General features: G+C 32.5%; 1 protein-coding gene across 8 annotated transcripts in view; it reads left to right on the top strand.

The window, feature by feature from the left end:
• The first annotated feature begins 287 nt into the window (after window positions 1-287).
• LOC18430816 (uncharacterized) overlaps window positions 288-18,949 on the top strand; it is a 31,017-nt gene continuing 12,355 nt past the window's right edge. For all 8 annotated transcript variants that reach the window (XM_020665190.2, XM_088863591.1, XM_088863597.1 and 5 more), the window contains exon 1: window positions 288-566. The gene's annotated coding sequence lies outside the window, so the exon portion shown is untranslated. The remainder of the gene's footprint in view (window positions 567-18,949) is intronic.

Here is an 18,949-nt window from a genome sequence, read left to right as displayed (position 1 = left end):
ATTATATATTATCTAAAAATTAAAATCAAACTATATTTAAAAAATACATTTGTTGCCAAGCCCGCATTTCTACACTATGCGGGGTGGGCACATGGAAACCGTATCCTAGTTTAAAACAAAATAACAAAGTTTTGGACGAGTTTACGCCAAGTCCGAAATTTTGCGGAATGTCGTCTACAACCGAAACCTCCGGAATTTTGGAAATTCCGGTACAGAAGTACGTTGGCTCCCTAACCAACTCCCACGTGTCGCACTTAAGTAGGGAGAATCAAGGGCACAGAGACGGTAGATATGAAAGGAAGGACCTCACTCCTTTAGGTTTACATGATGTGATCATGGTGATCACGGTGATGATAATGGCCATGATGGTGATCATCATCATCACGATCACTCATGACCACATGACAGCGATGACTGAACTTTCCGAAACCCTAGTTTCTGAATGCTCTAGACAACATCCTTGCTCTCCAATTTACCATTTACGAAAGTCCTCTTTATCTTCTCCTCTTCTGCTTCATGTGTAAGGGAAAGTGAAGCTTTTTCCAGATCGATTTCCCCTTTTGCAGGTACCGATCTTACGAATGCTTTTCTATTTCAACTATTCTCTGTCAATTATTTTCCAATAAAAAAAGCTATTCTACATTAATTACCCCATGAATTATTGGCTGATTATGGTGGTTTAAGGGTTCAGGGCTTCTTTGAATTCACGTCGCCTTTAACTGGATAGAGTGTAGGTTTTTTTTTTCTTGACTCAATTGTTTATAATTCAATTTGGATTAATTGGATATGATGGCAGACATAAGCTATCTTCTCCAGGCCCCTTTTTTATTTTTGTAGCCATTGTGATTGGATTTCTTTCTATTTGTTTTGATTATGGGTGGATGCTTTTTTTTCTCTTTTTTGGTTTTTACAGAACGGGATTATACAATTTATTGATGGATTAATTTGTTTCATATGCTGATTTTCGGTGTTTCCAGGATTGATTGCTTGAGGGCAATATTTCCCTGTAACTGGTTGTTTCTTTTTCTCTCTTTTTCTTTGTGGTGGTGGGTGGTGAGATGATTGATATAAATTTTATGCTTTTAGGGCCTGATCTTACTTTTCTATTGCTTGTTTCTCACCATAGATAATCTTGTGTGTGCTCCTTTTGTTATTTAATGGTAAATAATTTTACCCTGATTCATTCTTGGTGGCTTTGATTGGGTTTAGTGCTTTTGATCATAACTTTTTTCTCATGTTGGCTTAGATGTTTCGTGTGTTTTATTTGGATTATTTACTTTAAAGACCAAATTGATTCATTTTGAAATTCTGGTGTTCTGATTATTGGATTAGATGAATAGAATTTGTTTTACAGTTTGGCTCTGTCTTCTTTGCATATCTACGACTTCTCTAATTTATTTCATCTTTCATGACAATTGGTTTAATTTTGGATGAGTTAATACTTCTTGATTTTGTGTACAATTGTTGGATTTCAGGTTATCTTTTCCCCCTTTTCGTGTTTTATATCTCTTACTGTTTGGCCTAATATATATTGGTTGCTTTATCTAACATAACAGATAAAGGAAACTATACCTTAAAAATAATGTACTAGTGTTCAAGAAAACGGAGTGGCTGGGCGACCGCCCAGAAACACCTCTGCCCGGATATATATATATATATATATATATATATATGATTTCATTTTGCATATTAGGAGATTTTAATTTTTTCTCTATTGTTTTATAATTTATTTCTTCTTTTAGGGAGAAAAAATTTTTCTTTATTTTTTAGTTGATTCTGAACCTGATTTATTTCTTTTACTTTTGGTTTGTCAATAAATTCAAATTTTACTTTATGACCATCAATTTTAGATTCTATACTAGTATGATCCAATAGTTTTATTGGATATAAGAGGTTCAAAAAAGGTGTTCCAAGTATGACAGCTTGTGATAAACCTTTTACCATTATAAACGGCAATATAAAACATGCTACATTATTGTAAACTGCTGCATCAGAAAGTTTGTAATTAATCATCATTATCTTGCCATCAGCAGTATTCAAAATTTGTGTAGTTTTGTCAAAATATTAAAGGGACAAGACCTTCATTAATACAATTCAAATCGACGCATGAGTCGATTACGGCGATAGTCTGGAAGTTGAATTCTTTATTTACAACAATTGTGACATAAGTATGCCATTTTTGAGATATAACTTTATAAACTAGATTGATATATGTCAAGGTTTCAGATTTTTATCAGAAATATGATTGGTTTCAGTTAAAGGGATATTAAGGTCTTCAAATTCATCCACAAGTGGGACCACAGGTTCATTTCCTCCTGTATGAGGAGTTTCTAAGTGTTTAATTCTTCTTGTAAGCTGTTTTATTTCTTGCTTAATATTGTTTACTTCATATTTCAATTCTTCCATAGTAGTATCTTTGGAAGTTCCTCTTAATTTTTCTTTTTGTTTCATCATACTTATAATATTTTTAAATTCATAAGTGGGTTTAGTATAGCCATCTTTTTGTTTAGAAAATTCTTCATTAGGTTTTATCTTAGAAATATAAGTAAGTAAAGCTTCTCTTTTAGCAACAGGATCTTCAATTTTGTCGATAATATCCAGAATAACATTTTCTTCCTGAGTTAGAGGATTTATTTCTAATCCATTCATAAGACATATTGATTTATAATAATCACATTGGCAATCAGAATTATTGCCTAATACTTCCTCAGTAGAAGAGTCAGATTCATCAATAATATTAATAGCTTCTTCAGAAAAAAAATCCGAGTCATCATTAGAGGTTAAGAGAACCTGACAGAGTGTGCCTTTTAAGGCCCTCATCAATGTTTAAGTTATTAATCTTTCTTTAGGTTCTACATTTATTAGCGTAATGTCCAAATTTACCACATTTTCTACAGATGATGGGTTTTCTTTTCTGTTTGGAAGATTTTTCTTTATTATCTTCATCAGTACCAGCCTTTTTCTTTTTTAGAAAATTTTTCTTAAATCTTTTAGATTTTTTCTTGTATGATTTAAAAGATCCTCTCTTATCAGTTTGAGATTTTTGGGGTTTTGTCTTTATAGATTCAAAACCCAATTGTTCACAGAAGTCACCTAACTCTTTTCTTCTTGTTAGCTTTTGTTTTTCTAATTGTTTCCTGAGTTTAAGGTCTGTACATATTTCTAAGCTTGTGGCACACACGTCAGCAGACAATTCTCCTTATAAAGACCATAATTTAGTTCACCATTATGTTAGCTTTTAGCTTGTTTTTAACCTTTTCAGCAAATAATCTAGGAAGTCCAGCAATAAATTGACCTTTGGAGTCTGGATGTAAAGGTATCTTTATACCATTTGTAATGGGAAAGGGTAGGACATCTGAGGTTTTGCAAGAGATCTGACTGTCTTTGAGTCAGTATACTTGTATTCCCTATAAAATGAAGGGCAATATTATAAATTAGAGTGTTAACATACTCATCTTCAGTAACCTGAATTGTTTGTTTTTGGTAAGGTTGTATTGCTCTAGTTCTTGTGTACTGCTTTTTAGTAGTCAGAATATAATTTTTCTCTGTTTCAGTAAGATAATTATCCCACCAACCTTTAAGTTGTCTTGTAAATCCTACTATAATTGCTTTGACCACATCCGGGTCTTGATTTCCATTATTGATGCTAGCTGTGGCATACATCATCATATGTCTAAGCAAGGTAAGAGTTTGATATTCACTAAGGGTATCTAAGTTCCATTCCACAATTGCTTTGCCATCATACATGGCAGATCCCATTAGGATATCTTCTTCATGTTGGATATCAACAGGGGAAGGTCTTGGATAATACATTTTTGTAAGAGCTGTTGGTCTGATTTTAATTCCATATCCTACTTTATTGATTTTGGTAGGCTCGATTTTAATTGATTGTTTAAATATTTGCTCCAGACGATCAATGTCTTGTTCGAAATAGTTATCAGTAATGTCTTCAATCATGTTATTGGAAGTCTTAGGAATGTTTTCAAGGGTTTTATCCTTTTCGTCTATTTTTAGATTTCCTAATCTGGATATCACTTCATCAAGGAATTCTGAACTTACAGGCTTTTGTCTAAACCTTTTTTTAGGTAATTCAAGTGAGGGTTTAAAAACTAGTGGCGCAATAGTTTTTATAGAAGGTGGTATTTCTTTTGAAGATGAAGGTTTATCTCCCAAAGTATCTTTTTTAGATACTAAATCTTCTATTCTGTTGGTTTGTTCTCCTATGGATTTGAGATAGCGGTTAGCATAATTATTTTGTTCTATAATTGTTTTAAATCCTTCCATATTAAGATTATTCGAAGGTTTCTTGTAAGGGGCAGCAGTAGTTCCCTCAACATCTAATATAATATCTCCTGGAGGGCCTAGATTTTATTTCCCCTTTAGTAGTCTTGTAAGAATTATATTGGGAATTTATCGTATTAATATCAGGAGATTTTCTACCATATCTTTTCTCTATATATTCCAATGGAAAGGTTAGCTTATGTTGTCTAACAAAGACTTCGCCCAAACCATCTAAAAAAGAACATATTTCCTCTAGCTTTATTCATAGCTTCAATATATTTTTCCTTAATATATTGACGAGATCTATTGGTTCCTTTATTAAGAAACCATTCTCTGATATCTTTATTATGATCAGAATTAAAATCAGCTACAATTTTTTCATAATTAATTTGAAATGTGCTAATTTCTATAACATTGATTTGAGGATCATATTCCACATCAGAAAAAGTTGGTCCAGGTGATATTGGTTTGGAATTGTCTGTCTTTGGTGTTTCAACATCTTAAATAGGTTGTTGTATTTCACCAACCCCGTCTTAATTCATGTAAAATAGCATTGATATGTTGATGCTCATATTCCGTATTTGGAATGAATGACGTAGAGCTTCTGGCAGGAATTCTAGGGCTTTGTGAAGCTATATGAATTCTAGCACTCCTTTGATGATTAAATTGAATTTGGACTTCCCCATTAGGGAATTCAATTATAGAGTTGACATTAGAATTTTGCACAGGTCTAGAGGGGGTTTCATTTTGCAAATTCCACTTTGGTGGTAGATTAACTTGGTTTCAGGTTATAGTCTTAGGAACAATTAAATTTGATTTTCAACATTAGTTTGAAAATATATAGTTTGGCCCCTCTTATCCATTTTCTTAACATCAGGGCAAATTGTATTCATAACTTTATAACAGCTACAATAAATTATGGCAATGTTTTGTGAGCCAAATTCCATATCAAATCCTTGAGTTTTAAGGTTTAAGGTTAAAACCTTTAGAAGGTTGGGATCAGTTAAAGAAACAGAGAAATTGAGAAAGCAATTGAAGTAAACTGGGACTTCACAAAGGCTAGATTCAACAATTCCTAATAAGAAATAAGAGAAGTTTCTATGTCTAATATCTCTCAAGCAGAGAAGGACAAAATTATTTAGTTAAGTGCGAGTCAAAGGTTTAACAACAATTTGGACTAATCCTATATGTAAATAGTTGTATCCTTTCTTTTTATGCTCTTCTATTATGTCGTTAGATAGAAGGGAAAAGGTATCCTGTGATTCAAGGATGGAAACGGTTTTTTCAACTGTTTTTATAGCATAATCACTTTTAAACTGAAAAGATCCTTCTCTATATATTTTACAAATTGGGACCTTGGGAATATTCCAATTTTGTATACTCTTTTCTATATTGGAAATAACAATTTCTTCAGTATTTTTAATACTACTGATATGAGAACTAGAAGAACTAACTTCATTGCTTAAAGTTTGAGATCTGCTTCTAAATAGACTGGCCATTGAGTCAATAATGCAGTTACTTGTTTTCCTGTTTCACCGTCAATGGGATAAATGCACTGGCGACTTATCTTATGCGTGTACGTGCTCGACTACAACTTAGGGTTCCATAGGATTAGGCTTACTGTCTTTTACGGCTTTAATGGCTAGCTTATTTTGGTTGAGATCAAACTTTAAGTAATACACTACTAACTTGGTTCTGATACCATTTACTTCATTGAACCCAAACAAACATACATGGAAAATCACCTATAGCAGGACTATAATCATACAACAGGATGTAAATAAAACTTAGAGCTTAAAACAAACTATAATCACAAGACAGATATGCATAAAATACAAACTTTATATTGATAATCAACTTACATTTCACAAATACAGAAGCTTGTAAACCGCTTTAACTACGCAGGGATGTACTCTGGTACTTCCTTCCAAAAGCAGTCACACGTATGCCTGTATACAAGACTCCTAATTTGTACAGACTCAAAGTAGGGACTGAACTAGAAAGGGAAGACACACGGATGGAAACACTTAGACTAAATACTCAGACTGACTTCGATAGATCAAATTAAGGCTGGCTCCTCCTTTTTTATAGCCCAAGAGTTTCGGACTTCAAATTGATGTAAGTTCGTTAAAGCAAATTCCTTCTTGTGTATAAAGAAAGTCGGTGTTGACAGGTAACCGATAAAGCAGATGCCTTCACGTGGTTGATATGATCAAAAGGTATCTGCAGGGTGGTTGATATGACTAAAAGGTGTCGGCAGGGTAAGAATGGCAGGCAAGGAATAAAGTGCTACAAGGAAAAGTGAGATTCCTTCGTGGCTGCATTAATTTTTGTCGCGTAATGTTTGTTGATGGTGTAAGTTGGGCCTCGTGTTCAGGATAATGTGGAGTCGGGTCGGCCCATTGTACTTGTCTTATTGTCATCTCCGTTGTCTTCGGCATGGTCATCCTCCTTGTCTTTTGAGGAGGTTAATGACATATCATCTGGCTCTTCTTCATTTAGAGCTAATAATAGTTGTCTTGTAATTTCTTTATTTGACAATTCTGGATTATGCTCTTTTAAGAGCTTGCAATACTCCTCAATCCTATTAGGATGTTCGAATTAGCTGGTATAAGCTTTTCAATGTTTATATTATGTGGGTGAAGATAAGTATCCTCAAATGAGTCCCACCATTTTATCATGACCCTCCTTTTTAAATAAGGGAGATAATCCCATTCATTATTATTAGGAGTTACTATATATTCCCATCTTAGAATCCAAGGGATCTCATATAATGTTGTAAAATGCATACATAGATCTACCTGGTTTATACCTCTATTAGAGGCCTGAAAGAGCTCATATGATTGTTTTAGGTTTTCTGGATAGATGTCTGGAGTGAGATCCCAGTACAACATCCATCTTTTAAACCATTGGGAAAATGCACTTATTTTAGTGATTAGTCGGAATTGTAAGAACCAACTTTGGGTTCTTTGAGGATTTTGGAACAGCAAGACTACATCCCATGCTTTAATGTAGTCAGAGTAATTATAGGCTTGACTTTTAGGGTACCCGAAAGGTACTTATGTTTTAGGGGATCAAAACCCCATTCCTCGTATGTAATGATCTTTAAGATTTGGAATTTTGAGTAGCCAATAATTTTGCTATTTTTATTATAGTGGAAGATTCTTATTGACTTTGTTGCAGTCAATATTCGTTCATAGTATTCTCGGGTTTATATCCTGTTTTAGGATGCATATTATCTATATGATAAAGGTCAGCTAATTGATTTGGCTCTTTTAGAGCATGCTTATTCTAAATAACCATTATTAGTATTAACGCCTTTTCAATATATGGTGTTCTAGGCTTTGTATTAGAGCTTTTAACTTTTTCATTTGCTTCCTTGTTTTTAGGAGAAGGTATATTTTGATTACTGCTACTGGATGTATTAGTTTCCATTCTTCTTCGAGTATCCTTATAAGAACTCACAAGTCAAGAAGTCAGGCAGGGAGTTAGATTCTCCCTTTATATATTTTATAGTAAAATCAAATGAAGAAAGAATGGTTTGCCATCTAGAAAAAATCTATTTGGAGTTATGTTTTTAACATCTTTTTCTAAAATATCTTTGGTAGCTTTGCAATCTACTCTTATAAAAAGTTCTTGGTTTAGAATATCACTTTCGAATTTTGTAACGCATTTAACAATTGAAAGTATTTCTGTTTTAATAGTTGAGTAATTTTGTTGCGTTGGGTTCCAAATCCCAGAAGTATATCTTACCAATTTTTCTTTTTCAGTTGGTTGAAATCTTTGTTTTAAGATTCCACCATAACCAAGTTCAGAAGCATCGGTTTCAATAATTTTGAAATCTTTTGGATGGGATATAACTAGACAAGGTAGCTGTTTAGCTTTTGCCTTTATCTTTTTTACTGCAAGAGTATGCTGCTCCCCCCAATCTGGCGGATTCTTTCAAAATGTTTGAAAAAGGGGCTTGCAATCAGCCGTCAGATTTTTATAATAATCTGCAATATAATTGAGAGATCCTAAAAACCTTTGTAACAGAGCTTTATCTTTAATTTCATCAGGAAATTTGTTAGCAAATTACAGGACTGTCAATTGTAGTTATGCTTCCTTGGGAAATATTGTGGCCCAAAAATCGGATAGTAGTCTGAAAGAGTTTAATCTTTTGGCTGAGACCACCAAACCAGCTTGCATAATAATTTTATGAAAAAGATGCAAGTGTTTCCAAGGTTGATCTATAGATTCAGAGAATATAAGTACATCATCAATATAAACAATTGTAAAAGTGGCATATGGATTAAATATTTCATTCATAATATTCTGAAATTCAGAAGGAGCATTTTTAAGTCCGAAAGGCATAACATTCTATTCATAATGTCCAAATGGTACAGTAAATGCAATTTTGTATTTATCCTTTTCAGCTATTTGAATCTGCCAATAGCCTGATTTCATATCAAATTTTGAAAATACCGTTGCTTTGAACAATTTATTCAGCAAATCCCTTTTATTAGGGATTGGATAACGAATCCACCTCAATGCTTTGTATAACGGTTTATAATTAATCACTAACTTGGGAACCCCTCTTTCCAGTTCTGCTGCTTTCTCTACTTAAGAGTCAGGGCCTATAATTACTATGACTACATTAAAGCATGGGATGTAGTCTTGCTGTTCCAAAATCCTCAAAGAACCCAAAGTTGGTTCTTACAATTCCGACTAATCACTAAAATAAGTGCATTTTCTCAATGGTTTAAAAGAATCATATGAGCTCTTTCAGGCCTCTAATAGAGGTATAAACCAGGTAGATCTATGTATGCATTTTACAACATTATATGAGATCCCTTGGATTTTAAGATGAGAATACATAGTAACTCCTAATAATAATGAATGAGATTATCTCCCTTATTTAGAAAGGAGGGTCATGATAAAATGGTGGGACTCATTTGAGGATACTTATCTTCACCCACAATATAAAAATTGAAAAGCTTATACAAGCTAATTCGGAAACCGCACATCCTAATAGGATTGAGGAGTATTTCAAGCTCTTAAAAGAGCATCATCTAGAATTGTCAAATAAAGAAATGAAAAGACAACTATTATTAGCTCTAAATGAAGAAGAGCCAGATGATATGTCATTAACCTCCGCAAAAGACGAGGAGGATGACCAGATCTAAGACAACGGAGATGATTCCTATGAAGTTCTTACTCCTATCAGACAATAAGACATGTACAATGGGCCAGCCTGACTCCACACTATCTAGGACACAAGGCCCAGCTTACACCATCAACAAAATCATAACCCGACAAAAATTACTGCAGCTACGAAGGAATCTCACTTTTTCGTGTAGCACTTTATTCCTTGCCTGCCATTCGTACCCTGTCGACACCTTTTGGTCATATCAACCACCCTGCAGACACCTTTTGGTCATATCAACCACGTGAAGGCATCTACTTTATCGATTACCTGTCAGCACCGACTTTCTTTCTACACGGGAAGGATTCTGCTTTAACGAACTTAAATCGATTTGAAGTCCGAAATCAGTATGAGTATTTAGTTTAAGTGTGTTTCCATCCGTGTGTCTTCCCTTTCTAGTTCATTCCCTACTTTGAGTCTGTAAAAATTGGGAGAGTCTTGTATATAAGCAATGTGTGACTGCTTTTGGAAGGAAGTGCCAGAGTATATCCCAGAGCAATTAAAGCTGTTTACAAGCTTCTGTATTTGTGAAATGTAAGTTGATTATCAAAATAACGTTTGTATTTTATGCATATCTGTCTTGTGATTATAGTTTGTTTTAAGCTCTAAGTTTTATTTGCATCCTGTTGTATGATTATAGGCCTGCTATAGGTGATTTTCCATGTATGTTTGTTTGGGTTCAATGAAGTGAATGGATATATATATATATATATATATATATAGATATATATATATATGTTACGTCAAAGCCTTACCAGATTATTACCCAGACGAGTGGAAACTATTATCATCCCACAATATAGGTCCATACAAAAATCTGAACCAGAAATAACTGACTCAGAAATGGATTTTCAAGTCTTAACTCTTACAAAAGAAAAAAGACTTAGCAAACAATTTATAGAACATGTTTACTTATCTGAAGAAAACAAGGAGATACGAACTTGGTATAAAAAACATTTTCAACCTAGATTAGTAGAATTATTTCATATAAAGTACAATAAGGCACGAAAAAGAGAACGATATAACAAAGGATTTTTTGTCTGGTTAAAAGAAATATGTAGGGAAAGAAAAATACTTATTCCTAATTTTAAAATAAATACAATACAAAGTCAATATGCTTCATATGAAACAACTGAAGGAAATACAATGACAAGTATTCACCCTCCTGAAAAAAGCATTATTATAAAAGGATCAAAACCAGAATTAAAATTAGAAACAAAGGCTACACCATATAAAATGACCACAGGAGAAATAATACATAAAGCTGAATTAATTACACATGTAATAGAACAAAATAACTATACAAATTTATATATACAATCTTTAGGAAGGCAAGCATCCAGAATTGAAAATATGTTAAGACCTGTACCTATAAAAGAAACCACAAATGTTTTATTTAAACCACCTCCATCACTTGATAAAGAAAAATTTAATTTTGGATAAGATAATAAAACCTTAATGGATCAATTAATATCAAAATTATCTAAATTAGAAAGTAAAGAAAAAACTTTAAACATTCAGGACAAAGGAAAAGAGAAAATTTCTACAGAAATCCCTGAATCATCTACATTAACCTTACAAGAAGAAACACCCATAATTGCTAACACAATAGAAAATATGGAAGAAGCCTTTACGGAAATAGTCATGAACAAGATAATAATAATATTCAAAGAATAGTATATGGAAAATCATGGAAACCTTTAACAGCTAGGCCCTATCATCATAGACCTACCCCTGTTGATATACAATTTGAAGTAATGGACACTGTTTTCCAACACCTTTTATTATGGTAAAAAACTTAAGTCAGGCAGTCATACTTGGAATTCCATTCCTAACCTTACTATATCCCATAACAATTAATAATACAGGAATAGAAACATCTAGAGTAGGACAAACAATTAAGTTTAAATTTTTAGAAAAACCAAAACTTAAAGAAATCAATAGAGTCAAAGACAAAATGGATAATAAAGAAAAGTTTCTATGTTCCCTTAAAATAGAAATAAAATATAAACAAATTGAAGAAGACTTAGAAAACTCTGAAATAATAACAAAAATCAATAATCTTCGGACTCAAATAGAAACAGAAATTTGTAGTAACCTTCCTAATGCCTTTTGGGCAAGAAAGAAACATATAGTAGGATTACCTTACGAAAAGGGGTTTGATGAATCAAAAATTCCTACCAAGGCTAGACCAGTACAGATGAATACAACCTTATTAGAATTCTATAAAAAAGAAATTGATGAATTACAAAGCAAAAATCTAATAAGAATAAGTGCATCTCCTTGGAGCTGTGCTGCTTTTTATGTTAATAAAAATGCGGAAAATGAAAGAGGCATACCAAGATTAGTAATAAATTATAAACCTTTAAATAAAGTTTTATAATGGATTAGGTATCCAATACCAAATAAAAAAGACTTACTAGATAGACTTGCTACTGCTACAATCTTTTCTAAATTTGATTTAAAATCTGGTTATTAGCAAATACAAATAAAAGAAGAAGATAAATATAAAACTGCATTCAATGTTCCATTTGGACAATATGAATGAAACGTAATGCCATTCGGATTAAAAAATGCTCCATCAGAATTTCAAAAAATAATGAATGAAGTATTTAACCCATATTATAAATTTATGATAGTATATATTGATGATGTTTTAGTCTTCTCAGATACTATAGAACAACATTTTAAACATATTCATACATTTGTACAAGCAATCAAACATGCAGGTTTAGTAGTATCTGCTAAAAAGATAAATCTTTTCCAAACAAATATAAGATTTTTAGGCCATCATATTCATTATGGTACAATTATACCAATCGAAAGATCTATTCAATTTGCTGATAAATTTCCTGATATTATTTTAGACAAAACCGAATTACAAAGATTTTTAGGATGTTTAAATTATATAGTAGACTTTTATGAAAATTTGGCTATAGATGCTAAACCATTATATGAACGGCTTAAAAAGAATCCTCCTAAATGGACAGAGGAACATACTCAAGCTATAAAGAAAATAAAAATTAAAGCTAACGAATTACCTTGTTTAAATCTAGCTAATCCTAATGCTTTCAAAATAATAGAATGTGATGCTTCTGAATTAGGATTAGAAGGTGTTTTAAAACAACGAATAAACTCTAATGAACAATTATCCGCTATACTTCGAAAGCTTGGAATTCTACTCAACAAAATTATTCTACCGTAAAAAAAAGAAATACTTTCCATAGTTCATTGTGTTACTAAATTTCAAAGTGATATACTTAATACACATTTTCTTATTAGAACAGATTGCAAAGCCGCCACTGATATTTTTACTAAGAATGTGCAAAACCTTGTCTCTAAGGAAATCTTTACTCGATGGCAGGCGATATTATCATCGTTTGAGTTTTCTATCGAACACTTAAAAGGTACTACTAACCATCTTTCTGATTTTCTTACTCGTGAATTTTTGCAGGGAGGGCAACACTGATCATTTTGATCCACCAGCTTTATCTTTTCCACTAACTTTGTTTTACGCAAATATGAATAAAAATAATAATACTTCCACTCTTGAGCAAAGGGGAAAAGCCCCTATGGAAACCTCACTGGATATCATTCCAGTAAATATTACCCAGTCACCAATAAGAATAGAACCTGCTTTATCACCCAGTAATAGTCCTATTTCCTATTCCCCAAATATCAATTATCCAGCTTATTCAAGCTAACCTCCAGCTTCTCCTCAAGCTCCAGTTTTCCAAACCTCTACACCAAAAAAACCAACTTTACCCAGCAAAACTCCATATCTTGAAACCTATTTTGTAGCTGATGCAATCATAGAATCCAGACATGTGAATGACAACCCAAATAGTGTTGCTAAGTATTACTTATGCAATAATCTTTGTCCATCTGTAGGTACCAAAACAAGAGAATGGTACAAAGTGATTCTGCTAGAAACAGAGTCTATTTCCTTGGTACATTATAATCAAAAGAATTCCAAAATAGTAGCATATTCAAAATTACAAATAAGGAAAGTATTATCTTTTGAAGATTGGGGATCAGACCCTTCCAAAGCCAAGAGAATATATTCCCCAGATTTTCCAAATAAATATTATAGACATGCTGATTACATAGATGCTTGGCATAAGATACTGACACTTCAAAACCCATATAATTCTCACACTTGGTTCTTACAGATTAAAATGCCTAGAAACACTCCATTTCCAAATTGGTTTCGTAACTGGTTTGCAACATGGGGGTCTTTAACCTAAATACTTCTTGAACCTCTGCAACTCTCTCAAAACCGTTTTATTGAATTCAATGGGAGTGATCCCAATATAGATTACCACTTATATTTTATTGCTATGTATCAAGTACCATGGATCGTTAAATGGAATTTTGTGATATTCCCAAATAATACAAATAATTTTGAATATATGCCATGTTTAGGCAAACAAATTGCCATAAAATGGTGGGACGTCTTTGTCTACCATAATATTGAACCAGACAATATACAGCTCAAACGAATCCCATTAGCATATGGCTCTCATTCATACTCCAACCCAAATAGTCTAGCAGAATATATTACCATAATGAAAAAGCAAAATCCCAGAGCCACCAAAGAAGAGCTAGAAAAACAACTACTAAAAATATTTGAAGAAGAGGCAGAAACTGCCAGCACACCAAGTACTCCCGAAATAGAAATACCACTTGATACACGAGACCTATCAGGACATGGAATGTCCCAGAAACATACCTTGTATTAACCCAATGTGGATACCATATGTACAATAATATTTATGATATGACATAAAGCAAGTCAGACAAAGCTGATGTGACCCAAAGCAAAGCAGATGCGACCCAAAGCAAAGCTGATGTAACCCAAAAGCAAAGATGTGACCCAAAGCAAAGCTGATGTGACCCAAAGCAAAGCTGATGTAACTTAAAGCAAAAACAAAATAGATGTGACCCAGATATGACCCAAATAAAGATGCTCGAGCCATCGACAAAGCCACCTGTCTCCACAATCACCCAAAAGATGCTCCAACCATCTCATCAACCGGTCTTTTACCACCAAAGCAAGATTCTCGAAGATAAGGATGAATGATCTTCTACAACCATGACCAACCACGTGGCACCCACCTACATCTCTTACTTCTCTATAAATGGGGGAGGAAGAGAAACATTGGAACACACCTCTCCTCTCAGAGAACACCTCTCCTCTCAGAGAACACCTCTCCTCTCAGAGAAGAGCCTCGCTTCTTATCTCTTCCCATTTTTCTTTTAAACTATCTATGTGTGATTGTAACGTCAGATCAAGGGGTCGCCAAAGCCATTATTAGTGGTTTCACAGGATGGCTTCGAGGTTGGTGGGATTTTCACTTACCTGAAAATACAAAACCACAAATTTTGAATAATACTCGCCAATGAACTGTTAAAAATGAAAATAATCAAGATGTCTTATATTCCGAAAGTGATGCTGTTAATACTCTCATTTACACCATCACACTTCATTTTGTGGGGAGTACAACCTTACTTGAAGCCCGATCTGAAGATTTGTTATCTAATTTAAGATGTCCAACCCTATCCCATTATAAATGGTACAAAGATGTTTTCTTTTCCAGACTATTAAGCAGAGAAGATAGCCAGCAGGATCATTGGAAAGAAAAATTTATTGCTGGATTACCATATTTATTTGCAGAAAAGGTAAAAACTAGATTAAAAAAAAAAAATGGAGGAATAATACCATATTCTGTTTATACATTAGGAGGATTATTTGCAGAAATATGTGCAAAAGGATTAACTCTATGTACCGATATGAAATTAAAGAAACAACTAGATAAACAAAAAATGACTGGTAAAAAAGAATTAGGAGACTTCTGTGAACAATTCGGATATCATATAGAAAAATCTAGAGATAAACTTCATAAAAAGAAAAGATATAAGACAGAAAGAAAGAAAAGAAATCTTATAAAAACACAAGAAAGATAAATTCATAAAAAGATTCTCTCCAAAATACAAATACCATAAGGGTAAAAGGAAATTACCTGTATGTTATAAATGCGGAAAAGTTGGCCATTATAAAAGCCAATGTAAAATAAAAAAGAAAATAGATACTATAATCTTAGAAGAATCCATTAGAAATAAACTATATGATATAATACAAATATATGATGATGATTCTTCTGAATCTTCCACTGATACTACAATAGTAGGACAAATAGAGGATGACGATTATTTCATGTCCTCAACAGAACAATCTGGATCTGAACAGAATATAGAAGAATGTTCCTGTAATATGCTATTCAAAGAAAATACCTTAATATTAGATCTTATAGAAAAAATAATTGATCCAGAGGAAAAGAGAGAAATAATTACCCAATTTATCACATTAACAAAAGCAAAAAATAAACCAATTCCATTACTCAAACCACCAGAGGATTACAATTTTGCTGAAATACTCAAACGAATTAATAAAAAAGATATACTCCAAAGAGAACCCACAATATCTGAATTAAAAAAAGAAGTAAATGAAATAAAAACAGAAATAGGACAATTAAAAACTAGAATCAAAATATTAGAATTACAGCATGACATGTCAAGAACTATAACTGATACAGACGAAATCGAATTCGATCAATTAGCAGATCCTATTGATAAAGAACCAGAAACCTTCAGAACCAAAGAAGTTGAAGAAAATATATCGGTAAACTTGGTAAATAAAATTATTTCTCAAAAATGGTTTATATTAGTAAAAATTGTCATCGAAGAAGAATATAATTTTCAAACATTAGCTTTAGTAGATTCAGGTGCAGATTTAAATTGTATTAATGAAGGTTTAGTTCCATCAAAATATTTTGATAAAACTACTCAAATACTTAATACTGCTGATGGTAGTAGATTATTTATTAAATACAAATTATCAAATGCCTTGGTATGTAATATATTCCAATTTACTATTGATCTTCTTGAATAGGAAATATTCTGGGCTACCAAATCTTTATTGTGGGATGATAATATTTTCTCTTGTTTTATATAGACTTTCTAAGTTTGGATTTATAGAAGAGGTAGAACTTCTTGGTAATTCTATTATAGGTTTTGTAGATGATTTTATTTCAGAATCATCTTTACTGTTATTTCTTCTATTGTTGGTAAATTGGATTTCTATTTTACCATTAGGATTTTCTAATATTCTTTCTGGAATACTATTTATTCTTGGGGCTTGGTACTGATGATTTTCATTTTAGATTGACCATTATTCTGGAAGAGTAATTTCTGACCATTCTATGGTTTTTGGTATAATAGTATTAGATTTTTCAATATTGGTTTGGAAAAGTATTGTTTTTCCTCTTGTATCATGTTGTAAAACATTAGGGCATAATGTGGTCATAACTTTGTAATATATTCTATATACTATGGCTAAATTCTGAGATCCTGGGATCATATCGAATCCTTGGGTTTTCAGGTTTAGGGTTAATACCTTAAGGATATTTGGATCTTTTGATGATATAGAATAATTTGGGAAGCAATTAAAGTATACTGGACTATTACATAAACTAGATTCTACCATACCTAATAGGGAATCATTAAACTTATTATGTCTAGTATCTCTTAAACATACTAATATTGAATTATTAAGTCCTAACCTGGTTAATGGTTTAATGGCTACTTGTATTAAACCTATATGAAGGTAATTGTAACTTTTGTCATTATGAGATTGTATTATTTTATTACTTAATAACTGAAAATCTTCCTGGGTACTTGTTACTGATAAAGTTTGTTCTACGGTTTTTATAGCATAACCTACTTTGAAGTTAAAAGATCCTTTCTTATATATATTACTTATAGGGACTTTAGGTATATTCCAGTTCTGTATTTGGTTTTCAATACTATTTATCACTATCTCTTTTTTATTTTTTATCCTTAGAATATTACTAGTTTGGGGTAATGCTTTATTTGATAGATTCCTAATGAAATTCTCCATTATTAGGTTGCGGAGTGTTTTAAGCTATCTCTTACGTCTTTTTGACCTCAGCGGCTCTCCTGGCCTTAACGGTCTTGACTGGATGCTTTCTAACCTCAACTCTCGGACCAACTTTCTCTAATGAAGGAATTTAATTAGGTTTCCCTCTCCTAAAGTATTACTCTTAGTAGTAATATTCTTTGGATACTATTTAAAGAAGACTATGGTGTGGCTCTGATACCAATTCTATCCAAGATCTAACCATAAAACAATCTAACAGATTTAATCTAACCATAAAACAAATTCTATACTATCAGTCTTAGATAACCGAAATAGAGACTTAATACTATGATAATAATGAGAGATACAGGAGTAATATCAATAGAAATCCATGTATTATAAGTAGTTTGATATATTTTCATACAACACGTATTATCATAACAACTGTAAATTGTTACAAACTTGAAGCAAACTTGTTACAGACGGAAAACAAACTGTTACAGATTCAAACTTGGCTAAGCAAACTTGAAAATAAACAAACTGATAACAAACTGTTACAGACTCAAACTTGGCTAAGCAAACTTGAAAATAAACAAACTGATAACAAACTGTTACAGACTCAAACTTGGCTAAGCAAACTTGAAAATAAACAAACTGATAACAAACTGTTACAGACTCAAACTTGGCTAAGCAAACTTGAAAATAAAGAAACTGATAACAAACTGTTACAGACTCATAAAATAAAACTTACAGAGTGCAGATACAGTAACTGCATAATAGTTTGCACTCGTCTGGGTAATAATCTGGTAAGGCTTTGACGTTACAATCACACACATATATATATATATATATATATATATATATATATATATATATATATATATATATATATATATATATATCCTAAAAAAGTCATTGCGCTTAGTAGATCAGGCAATGGAACCAAAAAAAAAAAAAAAAAAAAATCTCCAATATAGATTTTTGTTGGATAGGATTAAGCCAATCTGTAATATAAAAAGTTTAATAGTGTTATGGAAAATAGAAACCAAGATCAAGAAATAGCTTCCACTCTTTTGAACAATAGCTGGGTAGATGATCTCAGTAGCAGTCACACATATAGTTCACACAGCACTCAAAAACTCATAAGACACTGACAATAGCTAGGCAGATGATCCCAGTAGCAGTAACACATATAGTTCACACAGCACTCAAAAACTCATAAGACACTATTCTTAGTACTTTCAGACTCTAGATTCCTCTCCCTTCTTTCTGCGATGCTTCCTGAAGAACCCCCCCCTCCTTTTAAGCGTATGGCGGACTTGAAATTGTTATTTCAGGTCTGTAAAGTAAAAGTAAGTCTTCACATGCTGAGGTGACTAAAGATGTTGGTGGCGGATGCTCCATGTGAAGATGTCGGTGAAAAAGGTATAAACAACGCTTTGAGCTGACCGAAAGGTATAAATAGTAAAAGGTGTAAATAGTAAAAAGAGGTTACTATTTTGTCGGTAAACTATTCTGAGGACTCGTGTGCTATGTAAACTGCA

The sequence above is a fragment of the Amborella trichopoda genome, chromosome 3, assembly GCF_054954075.1.
Source record: "Amborella trichopoda isolate Santa Cruz 75 chromosome 3, AtrichopodaSantaCruz75HAP2 v2.0, whole genome shotgun sequence".
Lineage (NCBI taxonomy): Eukaryota > Viridiplantae > Streptophyta > Magnoliopsida > Amborellales > Amborellaceae > Amborella > Amborella trichopoda.
Note: the sequence above shows the minus strand (reverse complement) of the source record. Positions and strands in the feature narration are given on the sequence as shown.